General features: G+C 42.0%; 1 long non-coding RNA gene and 1 other non-coding gene across 2 annotated transcripts in view; both read right to left on the bottom strand.

Moving 5' to 3' along the window:
- Positions 1 to 8,899, bottom strand: part of LOC126018367 (uncharacterized) — a 29,564-nt gene extending 20,665 nt beyond the window's left edge. Inside the window, exons 1-2 of the long non-coding RNA XR_007498916.1 lie at positions 8,849 to 8,899; positions 5,347 to 5,397 (exon numbers count right to left, since the gene is read on the bottom strand). This is a non-coding gene — a long non-coding RNA (uncharacterized LOC126018367). The remainder of the gene's footprint in view (positions 1 to 5,346; positions 5,398 to 8,848) is intronic.
- On the bottom strand, positions 7,692 to 7,816 carry LOC126019293 (small nucleolar RNA SNORA54). The gene has a single exon (XR_007499023.1). It is a non-coding gene; the product is annotated as a small nucleolar RNA SNORA54 (small nucleolar RNA).
- Positions 8,900 to 14,998: the final 6,099 nt, after the last annotated feature.

Raw genomic sequence — 14,998 nt, forward strand, 5'->3', positions numbered from 1 at the left:
AGGAACAGAATTCTGAAAGCAGCAAGATCAAAAAGAGAAATTACATTCAAAGGAGCATCCTCGAGATTTATAGCAGATCTGTCACAAAAAACCCTCAAGGCTTGAAGGCAGTGACGGGATATAGGGACAAAATTCAACAAAATGAATGCTTTGCCTAGAATTTTTCACCCAGCCAAACTCACATTCAGGTTTGAAGGAAACATACATAGCTTCACAGATAAACAACAGCTTAGAAACTTTACACACTCAAAACCAGCCTTAAAAGACAAACTGAAAGGTCTACTTTAAGACAAGATAGAGCAACAGACACAACAAACTCCTACATAAAGATGACATTAAATCTCATGATAATTATCTCTCTCAACATCAACATCAATGGACTAAATGCACCAGTTAAGAGACACAAAGTGGCAAATGAATCAAAAAGCTGAATCCAACTTTCTGTTACCTACAAGAAACACATATAGTCAAAACAAACATAGACTCAAAATCAAAGGTTGTTGGATACATGCAAGCAAACAACTCCTTTAAAAAAGCTGGAGTGTGGGGGCTGGGAAGGTGGCGCTAGAGGTAAGGTGTTTGCCTTGCAAGCGCTAGAGTAGGACGGACCGCAGTTCCATTCCCCGGCGTCCCATATGGTCCCCCCAAGCCAGGGGCGATTTCTGAGCTCATAGCCAGGAGTAATCCCTGAGCGTCAAATGGGTGTGGCCCAAACACCAAAAAAAAAAAAAAGCTGGAGTGTGGGGCCAGAGAGATTACAAGGAGGTAAGGCGTTTGCCTTTCATGCAGAAGGTCATTGGTTCAAATCCCAGCATTCTGTATGGTCTCCGTGCCTGTCAGGAGTAATCCCTGAGCGTTTCCAGGTGTGACCCAAAAACTGAAAAACAAACAAACAAACAACAAAAAAAACTGGAGTGTGAGGCCTGAGCAATAGCACAGTGGTAGGGCATTTGCCTTGCATGCGGTTGAACCAGGACAGAACTGGGTTCAATCCCCAAAGTCCCATATGGTTCACCGAGCCAGGAGCGATTTCTGAGTGCATAGCTGGGAGTAACCCCTGAGTGTCACAGGGTGTGACCCAAATACCAAAAATATAAAAAAAAAGCTGGAATAGCTATATTAATATCAGATGACACAAAATTTAGACTTATAAAGGTTATAAAAGACAAAGATGGACATTTGTAATAATCAAGAAATATGTACAATAGGAAGAAATCACACTCCTAAACATATATGCACCCAATGAGGGACCGCAAAATGTCTAAAACAATTGTTGACAAATCTGAAAGAAAACATAAATATTATTGCAACACAATAATAATGGGAGACCTCAACATTGCCCTGTCACCCCTTAGTAGGTCAACCCAGATTTCCAACAACAGATGAGTGGCTAAGGAAACTGTGGTACAACTACACAATAGAATATTATGCAGCTGTAAGGAAAAATAAATTCATGACATTGTCCTGTTCATGGATGGACATGGAAACTATTATGCTGAGTGAAATAAACCAGAGAGAGAGAGAGAGAGAGAGAGAGAGAGAGAGAGAGAGAGAAAGAGAGAGAGAGAGAGAGAGAGAGATAGACACAGAATAGTCTCATTCATCTGTGGAAAAAATAAAACACAATATGGTAATAATACCCAGAGAAAATAGAGATGAGAGCTGGAAAAACCTGCCCACAATATGAAGCTTACCACAAAGAGTGGTGAGTGCAGTTAGAGAAATAAATACACTAACAACTATCATGACAATAGTAGTGAGTGAGAGAAATAGAATGCCTGTCTCCAATACAGGCAGGGGGTTGGGAGGAGGGCGATGCATGGCATTAGTGGCAGGAAGCTTGTACTGGTGAAGGGGGTGCAATTTTTATGACTGCAACCCAACTACAAACATATTTGTAATTATGGTACTTAAATAAAGATATTATTTAAAAAATAAAAGGAACACATGATCATTTTAAGATGAATAAAGTTGGACCAGAGTGCTCAATAAGCTGAGAACATGTTTTGCATGCTGGAGGTGTAGGTTTAATTCTCAGCACCATTTATTTTAATCCTAGACCCCAAGAAAGAAAGGAAAGAAATAAAGAATGGAAGGAAGGAAGGAAGAAGGAAAAAAGAAAGAGAAGGAAAGAAAGGAAGGAATAAAGAAAGAAAGATGAAATTAACTCTTTTACAACAGGAAGAAATCATACTCCTAAACATATATGCACCCATGTGTTTTTGTTTTTGGACCACTCCTGTGTGGCACTCAAGAATTATTCCCAGCAGGCTCAGGGGACCATATGTGATGCCAGAGATTGAAACTAGGTTGGTTGTATGCAAGGCAAATGCCCTACTAGCTGTACTACTGTTTAGCCCTACAGAGTCAACTCTTTTTTTTAAGTTTAAAGCCCTCAGTGCTCCCCAATGCAATTACTATTCTAGATTTTGCAGTAAAAATCTACTTGCCTTTGTATTTTATTGCTTGAATATGTACTATGGAATTGTTCTTCATCTTTATATAGATGTAATCACATGAGATCTTTACTTTCCTTTTAACACCATTGTTTTATGATATAATAAAATTTATTTTTATTGGTGTATATCTTTATGGATAGATCAATATTTATCTACCCTACTAGTATATCATTGATGGCTTTCTTGTTATTGTTAAATTAGTTCAGCAATTGTTCAGCAATGGATGTTCCTGTAGATATCTGTGGGTGCAAGTCAGGAAGCTTCTCTAGGGCAGTGTTATTCTTTGATGGAGCTAATGATATTACTTTTTTGAGGGTTTGTTTATGGGCCACATTAGTTGGCACTCAGGAATTACTCCTGGTTCTGTACTCAGAAATAGCTCCTGGCAGGCTCGGGGACCATATGGGATGCTGTGGACCAAATCTGGTTCTGTTCCGGATCAGCCACATGCAAAGCAAATGCCCTACCACTGTGCTATCGCTAAAGTACCAGGAGCTAATGATATTACTACTGAGTCTCCTTCTTTTGATCTTTTGCTGACAACAGCAAGGAACATACCATCTTTGGACTTTGTACTTGTAGTATCTCTCTAATACCTGTCAGAGTGACAGCTGACCCATCTCAATATTTTCTCACTTTCATTCCAAACACCCTTTAGGCTATTAGTTAAGAACAATTATTTTAGGGTATGTGCTTGGAAGTAGAACTATGGTCCATGTGCTTTATAATTACTCAGTTTTCACTTATGATTTGTCCTGTGATTTTTTTTGAGATGCAGAAACAGTGATGGGTTGTGTATGCAAATACAATACACTCAAAATTCATGATATATATAGTGCACTCATACATTTCACACCAAAACATGCAGCAATGTACCTCAGAGTATGTCCACATACACCTGTTTAATGTTCCCATGTCCATGACAAATTATTCAGGTATTTGCAAAAGCTCTGAATTTCACATTCTATACAGAAAAACATTTTTTCTTTTTTTTCTCCCTGCGGTAAGCCTGAAACCATATCTGAAATATGACCGTGGGTGAGAAATAGTTCCACAGTTTAATCCGTATTTCTTAAAATTACATATCTCCCCTCAATATTTTTGAATCTTAGTTGAAATTTTTCACATAGGATTTCAATCCCAGATTAATCCTCTCATTTCTGTTAGTTATTATCCACAGATGGAGACTTTGCCATGTGTGACTTAGCTGATGTTCAGCGGGTCTGAGTGGTAGCTGTGGCCTTCTGCTCATGGAGATCCTTTGGGGGGAGTTTTCTCTTGTGTGTTTTCCTCTGATGTTTGGTGAGCGCTGACCTCTGGCTGAAGGTTTTTCGACATTCATTACACTCATAGGGCTTCTCTCCAGTGTGAATTCTCTGATGTTTGGTGAGGGCCGACTTTTCATAGAAGGTTTTCTCACATTCAGGACATTTGTAGGGTTTCTCTCCTGTGTGGGTCCTCTGATGTACAACAAGATTAGATTTCACACAGAATGATCTCCAGCACTCATTACATTTATAGGGTTTCTCACCGGTGTGGGTCCTTTGATGCTGAGTCAGGTTTGATTTCACACAGAAGGTTTTCCCACATTCATTACATTTGTATGGTTTCTCCCCTGTGTGAGTTCTCTGGTGTACCGTGAGGGCTGACTTCTGGCAGAAGGACTTTCCACATTCATTACATTCATAGGGTTTTTCTCCTGTATGAGTTCGCTGATGTTCAGTGAGATTGGACTTCACAAAGAAGGACTTTTCACATTCATTACATTCATAGGGCTTCTTCCCTGTATGTGTGCTCTGGTGTTGGGAAAGCTGCATTTTCTTGTGGAAGCTCTTCTCACATTTATTACAGTCATAGGTTTTCTTTCCTTTCAGAGCTCTCTGGTTTTTCGTGAGGTGTGGCATCTCTCTTAAGGCCTCCTCACGCTCATTACACTCATTGAGTTCCCCTGCCATGTCTGTTCTCTGTTGCTCTGTGTGTTTTGATTTCTCACTGGAGGGTTCCTCACATTTATTATCTTTAAAGCTTTTCTCTCTTGTGTTATTGCTCTGATGGCTAATTAAGTGTGTCTCTTTAGCAGTTCTATCACTATCACCACATTCCCAGGGCTTTTCTGTGGTGTGAACTCTCTGATGTTGATTAAGAGTTGGCTTTTCAAGGAACGATTTTCCAAGCTTTTTACAGTCAAAGATTTTCTCTCCTGCACAAGTTCTCCCGTTTGGAGTGTGATTTGGCTTCTGCAAGGCTTCATCATTTCCATTCCCCTCCTTGGGTTTGCCTTCTCTGTGTCTTCTCTGATGTTGAATAAGGTTTGATTCCTTTGAATAAGGTTTCTCTTCTGTGAGAGTTTCCTGTTGTGCATATTTTGTTTTCATGCAAGAGGATTTCCTATCTTTACTGGATGATTCTGCTTTCCTATCCCTAAATATAGGATTGAACTTTAACTTTTGATTGAAGAAGTGCCCAGATTCATCCTCTTCAGAGAGTGTCTCTCTGGTCTGAGCACTCTTATATGTAACAGAGGCTGACTTCTTACAAAAGAAACTCTCACAATTATTACATCCAAGAAGTGGCACCGAGGCTGATTTCTTCTGATATTGAATAAAGTTCTCACTATGACTGTGGAATTTCTTCTTTTTATCATTTTCATAGGACTTTTCCCCAGCCTGAGATTTCTCATTAAGGAACTCACACTCACTGCAACCATTAGATTTTTTCCTTACATGACTTCTATTACTAATAGTTACTGTGGACCCACTTATTCCAAAGCAGCCACACTTGTGAAATATTTTTCTTGAAGGTTTTGTGACCATATTAAATACCTCTTCTAATGTTTTACTTCTTTCCTGGGTCTCCTGAATGTTGAAAAATAAAAAATTTCTCAAACCTTTATCTTTGTCTTCTTGGCTTATCTCCATGTTTCTGGCTCTCTGGATTTCTATAAAACAAACATACTTCAAAATATTAAAACATTTTTATAAAGTTTTTGTTTTATTTTTAAAATCATTACTATTTTTTGTGTGGGTGTGGGTGACCCCTTGCAGTGCACAGGGATTATTTATGGCTCTATGCTAAGTGTTTAATCCTGAAAGTTCCTGGCCATGAACTATGGCTGGTCACATGCAAGTCAAGTACCCTACTGCTATACGATCTCTCTAGCTCTTTACACTTTTTTGTTTGTTTGTTTGTTTGTTTGTTTTTGGGCCACAAACCTGGCGAAGCTCAGGGGGGTTACTCCTGGCTCTGCACTCAGAAATCGATCCTGGCAGGCTCAGGGAACCATATGGGATATCAGGAATCAAAGCCTAGTCTGTCCCAGGTCGGCTGTATACAAGGCAAATGTCCTACCACTGTGCTATCTCTCCAGCCCCTCTTTATACATTTCTTAAGGAACAGAGTAGAGGTACCCTCTGTTGAGTTGAAACTTGGGTATCAAACTTTTATGTAGCATATAAGGCAAATATTGTTAAGAAAATTACTTGGAATTTATATTATATTTTAAAATCTAAATTAAGAACACACAGTCAAGTGATTGCTTCCCACATTTACAATGCTGAATGTTGCTATCACTTTAGGATAGTTAATTGCATGAGCTATGAATTTTCTAACCACTAGTTCATTAAAAACCTGCTTATGGTCTTTACTTAGCATATATCATGTACTGAGAGAGCTAAGCTGAGAACCTATATATCCTCCAAGATTACTATCAGCCCACAGGCAAAAACAAAACCAGAAACCTTTCATCACGTTGACATCTTGACATAGTCCCTGCTGTTTGCATTAATTAAACCACAGCTAAATGTGTGTCACCAGTGGTATATGCTGGTGTCAATGTGTTAACTTATATTTGTGGCAAAACCTGCAAGCAAATACTTTCTATACAATATCCTCTATTGCTACTTTCCACCGGTCTCCACTCTGTCACTGACTTGTGCACGCTTTTCCTTGACTTCTGCTTCCATGACCAATGCTGATTTTTCTTGCTCTGGCCAATTTTTTCTACTTTTCCTCCCAAAGTTCAAGATTATAGCTATCTCTTATCTCCTGTGAAATAAAGTTGATATTAACAAACTTCCCATAAAAACTTTGGGAAAAAGTAGGGGTAATGCTGACTTTATACTTCCTTATTTTGTTTGTTTTTGGGCCTGATTTGGTGGTATTCAGGGGTTACTTTTGGCTCTGAGATCAGAATTTACTCCTGCAGGCTGGGGGGAACGTGTGGGATACCCAGGAACACCCTACCCTCTGTGCTATCACTCCGCTCTGACTTTAGACTTTAGACTTCAAAGCTTCCTTCTCAAAACATTTTGTGGAGTTGGAGAGCTAGTACAGTGAGTAGGGTGTCTGCCTTGAGTGAAGTCGACCTGGGTTAGATCCCAGTCCTCCATGTGGTCCCTTGAGTCCACTGGGAGTGATTCCTGAACAAAGAGCCAGGAATAAGCCTTGAGCACAAAAATGTGGTCCCAGTGGCGTTTGCCTTGCAAGCAGCCGATCCAGGACCAAAGGTGGTTGGTTCGAATCCCAGTGTCCCATATGGTCCCCCGTGCCTGCCAGGAGCTATTTCTGAGCAGACAGCCAGGAGTAACCCCTGAGCACCGCCGGGTGTGGCCCCCCCAAAAAATGTGGTCCCCAAATCAAAACAAACAAACAAACAACAACAACAAAAAAACAAACCAGAAACACTGCTTACTTTTCACTTTTGGAGACATCACTTAGTTCTCTCCTTACCAAAAAGACTAAGCTTTCTGTTTCTTGGTTTTAGTCCTGCATCTCCTGACCCCCAAATATAGTGCCCAAGGGGATACCCTTAGGATACCCTATTCTCATTTATTTCCTTTAGAGCAGAATCCATAATCTCAGAGACCTATACAGTTTTGCCTCTGGCTACCTTCTTTCTTTTTTTTTTTTCTTTTTTTCTTTTTTTGGTTTTTGGGCCACACCCGGCGGTGCTCAGGGGTGACTCCTGGCTGTCTGCTCAGAACTAGCTCCTGGCAGGCATGGGGGACCATATGGACACCGGGATTCGAACCAACCACCTTTGGTCCTGGATCGGCTGCTTGCAAGGCAAACACCGCTGTGCTATCTCTCCGGGCCCTACCTTCTTTCTTTATCTGCTGCTCTTCCCCACTCAACTTCTATGGTCCCATTGATTCCCTTGATGTTCTCTGATTTCACTAAACACATTGCTCTCTTCTCACAGGCTTGAAACCCATTTTCTTTTTTTTTTTTTTTTTCTGTCTCCAAGACCTTAACCTGAAAGCTTAAATAAGTCAGTCAGAGAAGGGTCGTGGGACTTTCTGTTGCACTGGAATGGAACCCATATGCCACAGGAGACTAACAGGTTACGAACAGTGCTCTAAACCCATTTTCTTGACCAGAAATATCTCAGATAACCCATCACTCATGCCATCCCATCATTGAAAAGTCTATTTCACTTTAGCTATTCAAATGTTCATCTCCTCAAAGAGGCACACTCTGCTCGTTTTATTTTATTTATTTGTTTTTTGTTTGTTTGGGGGCCACACCTGGTGACGCTCAGGGTGTTACTCCTGGCTATGGGTTCAGAAATCGCTCCTGGCTTGGGGACCATATGGGATGCCAGGGATTGAACCGCAGTCCTCCTAGGTTAGCAAGTGCAAGACAATGCCCTACCACTTGCACCATCACTCAGGCCCCTGACTGCCCATTTTAAAGTAGATCTCCCTGTCAGTCTCTATACCATGTAAATAAAGAATTTTTCAGAATTCTGGTTGCATTTTTTTGCTAACTGGATCTTTTGCTTCAGGAAGAGCTATGTTGCTTCACAACCTCCCATCCGTAGAATGTGAGTGGTGCAAGGGGTTAAAGTGATAGTACAGCATTAGGGTTCATGCTTCCGTGCAGCTAACCCATAGGGTTCCCTGAGCACTGCTAGGAGTGACCCCTTATCTCAGAGACAGGAGTAAATCCTGAATACTTGCCTTCCTCCCCAAATAATATTACTGGTACATATCAGGATAATAAATGCTGTTGAAAAGAAGAATGCAGCAACAATAAATGCTCATTTACAGATTGGTACCCTAGGAGATGAACAATGAGCACTGCTGAATGGAGAGAAAACAAGAGAATTAAAGATCCAGGATGTTTATCGTATTCTAGCAACACCCAGCAAATGTTGCTCTATAAAAGTCAAGCAGGAAACAAAGATTTATCTGAGTGTGATATCTGAAGGGAGGCACATAAGGTACAGCAACCATCTGTTCTTTAATCACTTCCAAAAGTTTGAGGCCTCTCAAAGCGGTGTTCAGAACACATCTCTAAGATGTGTTCAAAGATAACAACCAGGAGCTCATCATTTAGGCTCTAGGTTCCGGAACTTTCTCTCTTCCTCTCTGACCTTAGAGACTCACCTGCATTCCTCTGCTTTGGGGGTCCTCTCTTTAACACCCATGGTTCTTCTCCTTGTTCCAGTTTGGATATCAGCTTTGGTTTGGTATCACAGTGCCCTGTGATGGATAAGGACATAAGATTGGCAATGTTGTTTAAAAGTTGGGCTCTGTGAAGGATCTGAAGGAGGAATCTTTGGAAGCTTCTTTCTAAGGTGGGGTCACTGCAGAGAAGACCATTTCCTTGGGAAATGAGACTACATTCTAAAAGGGTCATTGAATCAGAAAGCTCAAGCCTGAAATTTCTTGCACTCTAGACCTAGAGCAATTGGTCCCTAGATAGGAAGGATGACTGCTGGGAGGGCTCGGGCGGGGGTGCTTACCCAGAGATACCAGGTGCCTGTAGTTCTCCAGCATCACATCCCTGTATAGGAGTCTCTGGGCAGGGTCCAGTAGCTGCCACTCCTTCTGGGTGAAGTCCACAGATATATCCTTGAACAACACGCATCCCTGCAACAGCCCAATCTGCTCAGTCTGGAGTGTGCAATGCCAGATGGCAGAGAAAACAGGCATAGGATCACCTACTGTGTTCACCGCGGGTGTTTATAGGAAATGTCACAAAGGAGGTCAAGCATGTACTTCCCTTTGTGTTCTACATTGTGAGAGAAGTAATTAATAGCAGACAGATGTGGTCTCTCAATTTACAGAAGGATTCAGCAGACGATTTTAATTCCTCCATCAGCATTGATTTATTCGAGTCGTATAGGACACTGGTCCTGATTTCTGATAAACATACATCTGCAAGAATGAAGTATGGGAACTCGAGGGGAATGGATGTCCAATAGATGTTCATGAGCTTCGTGAGTTCTTGAGGGGGTAGGAAGATTAAATTCCCTGGTTTGCTCAAGCTGTATTTTACCAGGAAGAGAAAAATTAGATTGCATGCCACGAATGAGGTTTGTGTGAATAAGGACATAGACAAATTCCAACCACACCAAGTGAAGGGAAATACAAGTAAGACTATGATGGATTAATGTGGACATGCTTTGAGAACAAAAAGAGCAACAGAAGGATTAAGTGGATAGGCCCAGAGGTTTTGAATTTTCTTGTATAGACCACTGGCCTCCAATAATTTAACCACCCCAACAGTAAAGGTTCAGAAATTTCAATAACATATGACTCTACCACTGTACAGCATACACAAAACTTAATCATCTAAAATTTTTTTAGAAACAAAACTGATTTAAAAAGGCACTCTGGGGGCTGGCGAGGTGGCACTAGAGGTAAGGTGTCTGCCTTGCAAGCGCTAGCCAAGGAAGGACCGGGGTTCGATCTCCCGGCATCCCATAGGGTCCCCCCAAGCCAGGGGCAATTTCTGAGCGCTTAGCCAGGAGTAACCCCTGAGCATCAAACGGGTGTGGCCCGAAAAACCAAAAAAAAATTAAAAATAAATAAAAAGGCACTCTGATACTTGCTTTCTATACTCTACTCTAGTAAATTGTCTTGCATAATTCCCTAGAGCTGGTATTCCTACTTTGGAGATTATTTCCTGGGACAAAGGAAACATGAAATAAATACATTCAGGTCTATATTTTGGAAAAATAATGAAGCATCCTAAAGCAGGAATTCTTTTTTTTTGTTTGTTTGTTTGTTTGTTTTTGAGCCACACTCGGCGGTGCTCAGGGGATACTCCTGGCTGACTGCTCAGAAATAGCTCCTGGCAGGCACGGGGGACCATATGGGACACAGGGATTCGAACCAACCACCTTAGGTCCTGGATCGGATGCTTGCAAGGCAAACACCGCTGTGCTATCTCTCTGGGCCCAAAGCAGAAATTCTTAAGACATGAATCAGGATGCAATGGGGTATTTGACAATGTCTGAAGATATTTATAACAGGCACAACTGAGGAAAGGGTACAGCTGGGTGGAGACCAGAGATATTGTTAACCATCCCACAATGCACAGGCTGCCTCTGAAGAAATGATCTGACCTAAAGTATTGATGGTGTTGAGGCTGATAAATCCAATTTATGTATGTATGTATGTATGTATGTATGTATGTATGTATGTATGTTTGGTTTTGGGCCACACCTGATGATATTCATGAGTTATTCCTGCCTCTGTGCTCAGGATTACTCCTGGCAGACACAGGGTACCATTTGGGATGCTGAGGACTGAACCTAGGTTGACTGTGTGCTGTACTATTACTCAGGCCCCAAATTTTATTACTTTACTTTTTTGATCCAGAGTCAACATGACTCAGGAGCTACTCTTAGCATGATGCTTGGAGGTTGATGCTTTGAGAGATTGTGTGACACCAGGGATGGTACAAGGGGCTCCTATATGCCAAATCAGCACTCCAGCCAATTGAGAATTATTTCTGCCTGAGGAGGCTCATTGAATTTAATTTAATTTGGGGGAGGACACACTTGGATATGCTCAGGGCTTATTCCTGCCTCTGTGCTCAGGGATAACTCCTGGTACCATTTGTGGTATCAGGGATTGATCTTGGGTTAGCCATATACAAGGCAAGTACCTTTACCCACTATACTCAAAATACAGGAGTGAAGTTCTAAGATGAAAATATGCTTTTGGAAACCAGGACTATCTCAGTGATATCTGAAGCCATCAGAACAGGAATTTTGTTCACAAAGAACTTAACGACTAAGGGCCCTACCTGAGGGGCATCAGAGGAAGGAACCAAAACTAGATATCAACTGATGAACCTATAGCATCTCCAATAGCCCTGGTGGCCACGAGTGCTCAGCAAGCAGTTGCTAAATAAATGAAAAGAGTTTGCCTGGAGGTCCTTGGTGGTGACAATTTCAGGAATATGCAACTCTCCTAACTCAATGGGCTTGGAATCCTAATACAGCTATCCAAGCAGAGGCTTGCTGGGAGGTAAAACATTTTGACTAGTTCCTGGAAGACAGAGAGTAGAAGGTGGAAAGTGGAAATTTGTGTTCACCCCAGTACAAACCATGCGCAGATACTCCTGTAATTCTATTCAGAGCCTGGGGTGCTCCCAGCCATTATAGAAGCAGGATAAAGTGGGGAGGGTAGACAGATTCCACACAGGGGTGGGGAGCACAGGGTATCCTTACCTCCTGGGGCTGGCTGAAGGTGACAGCTCAGGGGATATTCTGACAGACTATAGAGTCCTCTAAACCCCACAGCCCAAGAGAGAAGTTGAGTGCTGTACTCAGACCCTACCTGAGGGTTGTTCTAGATGGCTGCTCTAGGGGAACATGTGGATCCTTGAGCATCAGACTTTGTACCCCCTCCCTTTTGGGAGGTGCCCTTAACTTGTCTCTTTGCCTTTTGGTACAGCCTAAAGAGGACTCTGCCTCTATATAGCTCCACAAGATTCCCGTCAAAGGGGCCCCATTAGTTCTTTCATTCAAAGAAAATCTTACAGGAAACATAAATTTATGCCAAGAAGGCCCACACCAGCCACTAAAATTGACTTATTGTGGTTTTATGTCTCTGTGTGGTTCTCCTATCAGGGCCAGGGGCCCCACTGGCCAGCCAGTCAGTTCAGAGCCAGGCCTGAGGATGTGGCCACATGGGCATTTTTCAGGAACCTGCAGCCCTGGACTCAGAAATGCTGGGGAAACATGCAGTGCCAGGAATTGAACCCAGGCATGTGTTATAATCACTGTGCTATTATTTCTTTAGCCCTGCCAATAAAGTTGGGGTTTTTTTTTTCATCTAGTTACCTAGAGAACAATACTGAGTCCAGAAATGTTGGCTTCATCACCCAAGACTCTATAATTAATATGTAAATCTACCCAGCAGCTTCAGAAAAAAATTCAGAAAGGTTCTTTTTTTCCTTTTTTCTTTTTTTTTGGGGGGGGGCATACCTGGCGGTGCTCCTGAGGCTCTGCACTCAGAAATAGCTCCTGGCTCAGGGGACCATATGGGATGCCAGGAAATCAAACCCAGGTCCATCCTGGGTCTGCCGTGTGCAAAGCAAATGCCCTACTACTGTGCTATCTCTACAGCCCCAGAAATTATTTTTTAAAAAGCATGAAGAACATATGAGAAGTAGATATGAGGAAGTACAGGCCAGACAAACAGAACCACCACTAACATCTATCACCATTTATGAAGGGAAAATAAAGAACTATGTAAACCAATTACTAGGGAATTAAAGGGAATATAGGAATATAGGTAGGTCGATTGGTTTGGGGTCATAGTTAGTGGTTATAGGAAGTACTTTCTACTTGTTTCTTTGGGTCCATACAGGGCCTTAGATCGAGCTTGGACCTCTTGCATGTAAAACATCTGTCCCAGCCACATGGAACTGTCTTAATGGCCCCAAAAGAATAAATTTTGAGAAACCAAATTAGGATTGGAATATAGATCAGTAGTAGAAATCATGCTTTGCATGTATGCAACTGTGGGTTTGATTCCTGCATTAACCAAAAAATAAAACAAAAGAGAGAAAAACAAATTATTATCTCTAAATGAATGTACTCATCATAAAATGAAATGTGTTGGCTATAAAAAAAGAAATAAGTGGACAGACGGTCAGTATTTTGTGGCCAAGCCCAGGTTATAAACACAACAAACCAAAACTCTCAAGAGAAAGTTTAAAAACAGAGTAATGTGGATGACAATATGGAGCAAATCTCTGGGTCTTAGAGTAAAACCACAGAAAACAAAAGGAAAGATGAAATGAAAGTAGCATTACTGGGCAATTGTCAGGAGGCAGCAGATGGTCCAGAGGGGTTTCTGGGGACAAGAAAAAGGAAGATGTACCAAATGGCTTCTCATGTCTCAGAATGCCAAGGGGCATGGAAAAGGACTTTTTTCATGGTTCTTTCCAGAAAAATCAATTTGAACCTGAACACTGGAACTTCAGTGTTCAATCATTCACGCAACACAACAGAAGAAAGACTCAGAGGATCAAGGGAAACTCAACCACAGGGTCCTTCTGGAAAGCCCCTTGGGAGGGATCTCTCTCATGGCTCAGCAGAATCTAAGAGAAAATTTAGGACTAGAGATTCATAGCATGCAAAGAGAGTTCCTGTAAAGCCAGAGAGAGAGTTTCAGTGAGTGGAACATGTTGGGGGTGTGTTTGCAGGGGCCAGCTCAGACAGGCAGGGAGTCAAATTTGTTCATCTCTCCAAACAGCCACTCAAAGTGACTCCAAAAGAGAATTTCTAAAATGTGACATGGAAGAGGGTGGCTACAGTGATTGATGCTGAAACTGAAGACAGTCAGCTTAGTTGGTCCTGTGGCAGGGAGTTGGGTCAGACATGGTGGGTAGACCATACCTGGTCCCAGAGGAGCTGAGGTGTCAGCACCAGTGGCCATCAGACCCGCTTTCTACCCAAGGAGAAAGAATGCCAGATTTAGAAAATTCTGTTACTAGACAGAACGTAACAGGCATCCTGTTAAGTTTGAACTAATAGACTGTAAATGTTCTTGGATGAGACACTTGGATAGGCTTTGTGTCTAGTCTGGCAACCCTTGACTTTAAGTAGCCTGTGGCTTCCTCCCAACCACAGCAGAAGTAAATCATGCCGTGAATTTTGACTTGCAATACCCTAGGACTCAAGGTCTCTAACTGCACACATTTCTAAATAGGTGGCCTTAGAAGAGTTACAAAGTATAGAGAACTTCCTTCATTCCTTCCTTCCCTCCTTCTTTCCCTCTTTCCTCCCTCCCACTCTCCCTCCCCTCTCTTCCATCTTCCCTCTCCGATCCTTCTACAACTGGCTGTGCTCAGCTCTTACTCATGATTCTGTACCCAGGGATCTCTTCTAGAAGGACTCAGGGGGCCATATGGGATGCTAGGGATCAAACCCATATCAGTTGTATGCAAGGCAAACACTACTCATGATACTATTGTTCTGGTCCCCAGCTGTGGTGTTTCTTAAATTTGATACTTATATTCTCAGTAAAAAGGGACTAAGGGGAGGACTGGCGAGATAATACAGTAGGCAGGGTGCTTGCCTTGATGTGGTTGATTCTAATTCAACCCCTGGCATTCCATATCAGGAATGATCCTTGAGCACAGAGCCAGGAGTTAGTCCTAAATACTACCAGGAATAGCCAAAATCCCCCCCCCCCCAATTGATAAAGGTAAAAGGAAAATAACAATCTGATACTATTGCTACCCAAGCTATATGAAGATATATGTAAGGACTTTCCAGCAACTGGAAG

The sequence above is a fragment of the Suncus etruscus genome, chromosome 9, assembly GCF_024139225.1.
Source record: "Suncus etruscus isolate mSunEtr1 chromosome 9, mSunEtr1.pri.cur, whole genome shotgun sequence".
In the NCBI taxonomy this organism is placed as follows: domain Eukaryota; kingdom Metazoa; phylum Chordata; class Mammalia; order Eulipotyphla; family Soricidae; genus Suncus; species Suncus etruscus.